Genomic DNA, 6,927 nt, shown 5'->3' on the forward strand with positions numbered 1-6,927 from the left:
ATTGTTTGTAGTATATAAAACAATCATAAAATTGCCATTAGGAAAAGATTCTAGATTACAAATGATTGATTATTGTCCAGCAGTGTATTTGATTTCTTATAGCAAATTCAAAGTAAGAGATAAGAAAATAATTCCTTGTAAAAATAAAAATAATAATAATAATACATACATACATAAAATTATTGTATTTGACATTTCTGTCACTTCTGAAATGATGGCTACGCCCCTGGTGTGACAAAATGTTCTTCTTGATCCTTAGCTGGCGTTGTGCCGAAGGCGTCTTCGTAACTCATAAGCTGCTGTAGGTGCCGACAGACTTCCAGCATCTTTCACAACTTGTTTCCATGCTGAGCGATCGGTGGATAGGGTCTTGGCATCCACGAGTGTGCGATGATGCCTTTTAAGGTTGTCTTGTGACATTTCTGTCACTTCTGAAATGATGGCTACGCCATCATTTGGTGTGACAAAATGTTATCATTTGGTGTGACAAAATGTTCTTCTTGATCCTTAGCTGGCGTTGTGCCGAAGGCGTCTTCGTAGCTCATAAGCTGCTGTAGGTGCCGACAGACTTCCAGCATCTTTCACAACTTGTTTCCATGCTGAGCGATCGGTGGATAGGGTCTTGGCATCCACGAGTGTGAGATGATGCCTTTTAAGGTTGTCTTGTTTTAAACTTGTTTCGCCCAGGTCTTCTTCGGTGCACAGCGGTGTACCTTCCACGTTGGTGGTTGTCGGCACCAGAGTAGTTTATACGGCAGCCGGGTGCTGTCCATTCGGCACACGTGCCCAAACCACTGCAAGTGTCTTTTCTGTATCGCCTCCTCGATCGTGGACTGGTCATCGCATTGTCGTCGTACAGTTTCGTTTCGAAGTTGGTCGAGCCGAGTTACCCCCAAGATTTGCCTGAGACATCGCATTTGAAAGACCTCAAGTTTGTTGATTTCCTTCTTCAGAAGAGTCCAAGTCTCTGATCCATAGAGTAGAATCGGAATGATCAGGGTCCGGAAAAGACGCATCTTGGTCGCGATCGTGATATTGACCCTTCTTCCACAAGCACCATTTAAGCGATGCAAACACTGCTGTTGCTTGACCGATACGATATTTTGAACTTTCGCAACCACTGCGATCTTCTTCTCTTGGACCAGAGATCCTAAGTACTTAAAATTCTGTACTTGTTCGATTTTAATCCCCTCAAGGTATATGTTTGCTGGAGATCCGTCAGTGGAGAGCACTTTGGTCTTATCGATGTTAATCTTCAGTCCGAAAGGTTCAGCGAATCTAGAGATGTAATTTAAGATGTCGGTGGCCTCGGCGTCCATGTCAGCCAGTACGGCGCTGTCATCAGCAAACGCCAGGTCGGTCACATATCCGTCAATGCCGTATTGGACACCTTGCTTGTCCTTGAGTGCTTTCCTCATGATTGAGTCGATCACAACGTTGAACAAGATTGGGGAGGCAGCATCTCCTTGACGAACCCCAGTTCGGATGCAGAACTCTTCAGATGTTTCATTTCTGATTCTGACGCAGCTTGTATAGCCACTGTAAGACTTCTGGAGAAGGCGGATGATTTTCGGCGGCCCATGTTCGACCTCCAATGCTGTCCAAAGGGACGGCCAGTGAACGCAGTCGAACACAGATTTGAAATCGATGAATACACCCACTAATTGCTTCGCACATCGGATCCGCTCTTCCATCAACTGATGGAGAGAGAAGATCTGGTCGCAGCAACTATGGTGTGGACGAAACCCAGCTTGCTCTTCTCGACTCGTCTGTTCCCGATGCTTTTGTAGGCGGGTTTGGATGATCTTCATAAACACCTTGCCCACCACGGAGAGCAGGCTGATCCCTCAATAGTTTTTGCATTCTTGACTGTCGCCCTTTTTGAAGATAGGAACGATCATAGCCTTTTTCCAGGTTGATGGAATGCGCTCTGATTGCCAAATAAGTCGGATTAATGTGTGGAGACGGCTGGCCAGAACGTCTCCACCTGCTTTGACCGCCTCGGGGGGCACTTGATCCATTCCTGGCGCTTTTCCGTTCTTACGGAATCTTGGCTTACATAAATTTCTACATATGCCATTTCATGACATAGCATCATTAAACTAGCATCTAACAATGGACAAAAGTGTTTTTTTTCCTGTAACCTATGGTTCTCTAACCATAAAGGCTGCTGTGTGATTTGCCCCCTGACTAAGCATTTAAAGAATTTAGGGGAAGCATTTAAATAATCCTGTGAATGCACTTAAAGAATGCAGAATCGAATAGTTAATTGAATCGAATCGAATTTAATTGTGAATCGAATCAAATTGAATCGTTCTGAATTTGCAAAAATCGTTCTTGAATCGAATTGAAAACCTATGAATCGTGAATCGGATCGATTCGCTGTCTACCCAAAGGTTCACAGCCCTACATCGTATACATTTCAAGATGCCGTGAGAAGGCAAAACCGTGATGGAGGCAGAGAATCAAACCTCTTCGAGAATTCTTTCTGCACCTTCACGTTTTAAATACCAAGTGTGGAAACACTTAGGATTTTACACACTGCCGAGAAAACATGACTACAAAGGACTAAAACGGTATGCAAAGTAAAAGCACTTTATTTCATTTCAGAAAGTATTTTTTCTGCTCATTTTGTTGAACATTTGACTATTATATTCATGTGCAAGTTCAGGGTTTTGGTACTTGAAAGTTTCATGGTTCAATGTACTTTAAAATATACACTATGTATGTGCATGCTCCTGAAATAAAAGTTCAGAAAGATGTGATGCATTGTTTTGTTAATATGACTCATCATATAGGCTACCGTCTCTTTAATGGTATGCCCAAGTATTTTCCATTGTCTGGTCTTTAATAAGCAAACAAAAATCACAATAAATTGTAATATCGAATCGCAATAGTTATATAATCGCAATTATCGCAATATATATTGAATTGGCACACAAGTATCGGGATAGTATTGAATCGGCAGATTAGCGTATCGTCCCAGCCCTAATATATTTATTTCCAGTTTTAATATTTCTTGCTATCTCTGCTAGGTTTTTCATGACTAAGTGAACCCTAGACTTGCTAGACTTACATTTTAAGCGATTACTATAAAAATGTTTCCTGTTCACTTAATACACACTGACGGTTTGTGAAAACTGCATAACCCAAACAAATCTGCGGTAATCGATAACACACCACAGTAGAGCTTGAAAGTACTTGGAATATTAATTTAAGAATCTGACCTTTAGCACTAAAGCAAACCCAGATACGTGACCACAACAGCTGACAGACTGACATCCAAATTCATAACTGACTGATGGCATCCTCAGCTCTAGCATGGTTTCACTGCCGTTTTCAGACTCCATCTTTAAAATAAACAGGAGCAAACAAGTGGCCATAACCATAAATAATCCATAATCTGACAGCATATTTCTCTGCGAGCTGTCAGAGGCGGTTTACACACAACATCAGGTGGTGATGGACGCCTGTTATTCCTCTTTAACTCGTGGGCAGCAGAGTGCAACCCCAGCAGGGGAGGTGAGAATCTACAGTGACAGTCGCGCTGCCAAATTGTCCCACTACAACAATATTGATTACGCTGCAGTGTAGCCGTGAAGAGGACACTTGTGAAAGAGCCAGGTGAAAAGAATAGAGGATACAGGCCTGGAATTCCAGCAAACCTGCCACGGTCAATCCAGCGACCGTGTCAAACTGACAATTGCTGGAGCTCATGTATATTAGAAAGCAAAGCAGTTAGAGGCACCCTGGTGGCCCGGTGGTTCAGTTGCAATCACTGATGTCACCACTTCAAATGTCATGACAAATTAGCTCCCAGAATCCCTCAGGCTCACATCAAAAAGCAACCGCAAACCCACTTAAATTGTAGTTCAGGGTTCGGTACTAGCGGGTCACCGGTTAATCCAGGGAAAATGTTTTGACTGGAAAGATGCACTGGGTTGACTTCATATGTCAGATGCGTGGCTTTAACTTCACTTATTTAAAACATGCTGTTGCAAGGATCTACATGAGTACGAGTGATTCGCAACGGCCTGTGAAGAATTACATCACACCAGCGTTTTGCGATGCTGCTGAATCTACAGCCCTGTGGCTAAACAAGATCATATTTAGCTGCGGTGTGAGCAAGAATTTCAATCTTTTTTTTTTTTTTATACATTAATGCATTCAATTCCTTTTTAAAGAAAAAAAAACAGAAGAAATGCTGACATTGAACTGCAAATCTATCATAATTATAATTTTATATAATGCTACCTGTGCAACTGTTGCCAGATGGTCTTCTCATTAATGTTTTTAACATTAATATTTTATACATACAAAGACGGCAAACAACGCAACTTTTGTTGAACAGACAATTAAATTAATCTCACTGACAGGGAACTGTTACTAGTGTGTTAGATGTATTTTTAAGTTTTATGAAATGTAACTGGCTGCACATACTGTAAGAATATGTATTTAAATAAACATATTCACAAGAGCATTTTGTTGTACCACGCACATTTAAAAAAAGCATGCAAAATAAGGGTGGAAGTCTTTTAGCACCTAGTGATCTGATTCTATTTTGATTCAAAAAGTCACAATCTGATTCCCAAACAATTCTCAATGCATCTTAATTTTTTTAGCAACACTGTGAGGGTGCAAATCTTCGTGTAAAGATTCTCTGTGCTAAAATATATCTGTTCTAACCGACCAACAGAAACTGAACGTAATTATTATAATCTAGTCAGTGCCACAGGGAGTTGACAAATATGGAATAGGATGAACGTTCCTTTAGCAAATACATAATTGTTTTTTTCTTAGTAAAGTCTGCAGAACTGAAGAAAATTAACTGTACCTGAAGTCATAGGAGACGCTGGTGGTGGCGGAACCAGAAGTACTGGCTGCATCGGTGGAGTCCTGGTCCATGCTGAACGTCTGTCCTGAACTGGTGCTAAAAATTGATAAAGAGAGACAACGATTAAGAAAGAAACACAAGCGAAAGTGTTCAATGACTATCAAACACCTACAGTCAACATGAAACACATTTTGCTTCCCATTTAACTTACACATATTACTTCCATATTGTGACATGTTTTAGAGTAAAAACAGAATATCAAGTGAGAAAAAAGGTGGAGCTTGATTTTATCTATCAGGAACTGATTGAAACCAGTGAATGTTATTGCTGACTAAAACTAAAACTATTAAAAATAGTTTTCATTAATTGAAAAAAAAACAAAACATGATGAAGCTGATAAAATGAAATATAAATGAGATAAATATTAAATAAAAGCGTAAATTAGATAAAAGTTAAATTAGAAGAGATTTTTAAATGTTGCCCAGGCACGTAACTGAAATACAAAAAGCTTAAGATGAAGTATTAAAATGATTAATAATTAAAGCCAAATAGAAATATATATTTAAAAAAATCTAGTAAAAATGACAAAAGCACAAAGAAATAATACAAAAAAAAAAAAAAAAAAAAAAATTAAATATAAAAATAAAAGCTCATTCAAAATAATAATAAATACTATAATAGTATATAAATAATTCTAAAATAACACTGATTTAAACTTCGGCTCAGTTTTTTTTTTTTTTTTGTCAACTTAATTGCAAATTTTCAAATAAAACAATAATTGAGGAAAAAGAAAGTCGTTTCAATTTGACTTCATGTTACTAATCTTATCTTTCTCAATAAGTTTAATCTCAGCCATACTCAAGAGGCCAAAACAAAGGGCTACTGAAGAATACAAAAGAATACAGTTGATCCGACCTTCTGCTTGCTATTCAACACATTATACGGTGCTGGGATTGTGACTATAACAGAGTTTATCGGGACTAGCATTCAAAGGATGGCAGTCATTAACTACAGTTCACGGCTTTGTGATGAAACCCAACGTGCCCTTTTTATTATGGCCGAAACCAACTCCAGATTTCTCTTTTAAACTCCTCAACAATCCCTCTCAGACAGGCGCTTTCGCCTCTGAAAGCTTTGTCTGCCCCAATAGTGTTTCCAATTCTCTCATTATTCAGGCCTGTTTGAGAGATGATAACCTTCACAGAAAAGTATAATTAAATCGCTTCACCCGCCGCGTTGATAAAAAATATATTTTCTGCGGGGTGGGGTTGTGATTGGAGAAACAGTGAGAGACCTTTCAGATATTTCAAAGGGAAATGGATGCAAATGAGCATGATTGTTCGAAAGCCAATAAATAGATGCTTAAGCATTCACATCAAAGGTAATGAGAAAAGGTTAAGCGTGCCGTCTGTTGCCGTGAGAGAGACTGATGAAGGTAGACTGAATTTGATTGAGACCTCATTATGTACATTGATGGAAAGGCGACAATTAATTTCTGCCAGTTTTAGCACAGGTGAGGCGACTTTATCAAAAAATGAAAGGGCAGACGTATCAAATGAGCCATCAAACCCGAAGCATGTGGATATCTGTATTATGCGCTTAATTGTTACGACGTGCCTCGGGGTCCCAACAGATTATGAAGTCACTAAGAGGACAAGGGTGAATAATGAACTAGTACCAAACATACATTGATTATGCAATATTATGGCTTAATTGTGGCTTTTCCGCACTAAATTTAAAAAGCAAAACACTTGAAAAACATGGACGACAAGACTGATGAACTCGCATCTAACTATCTCACTGTGGTGGATTCGTTCACATTAGAGATGGGTGGTGATAAATGGCTTTATACAGGGGTGTGAAGTAACGAATTACAAATACTCACGTTACAGTAATTAAGTAGTTTTTATCAGTAATTGTACTTTTTTTGAGTAGTTTAAAAATTGTGTACTTTTACTTTTACTTGAGTACATTTTAAGTGATGTATCGGTATTTTTACTCCACTATTTTCCTCCGTTTGTGGTCGTTACATGCTTATTTTAATTAAATTTTTATCCATCAACGTGATTGGATAGAGAGATAGTAATAGGTCT

The 6,927-nt window shown here is 38.9% G+C and overlaps 1 pseudogene; it reads right to left on the bottom strand.

The window, feature by feature from the left end:
- Positions 1-6,927, bottom strand: part of LOC107725328 (PHD finger protein 19-like) — a 41,061-nt pseudogene that overhangs the window by 5,703 nt on the left and 28,431 nt on the right.

The sequence above is a fragment of the Sinocyclocheilus rhinocerous genome, unplaced genomic scaffold (genome assembly GCF_001515625.1).
Source record: "Sinocyclocheilus rhinocerous isolate Xijiao unplaced genomic scaffold, SAMN03320098_v1.1 scaffold785, whole genome shotgun sequence".
Lineage (NCBI taxonomy): Eukaryota > Metazoa > Chordata > Actinopteri > Cypriniformes > Cyprinidae > Sinocyclocheilus > Sinocyclocheilus rhinocerous.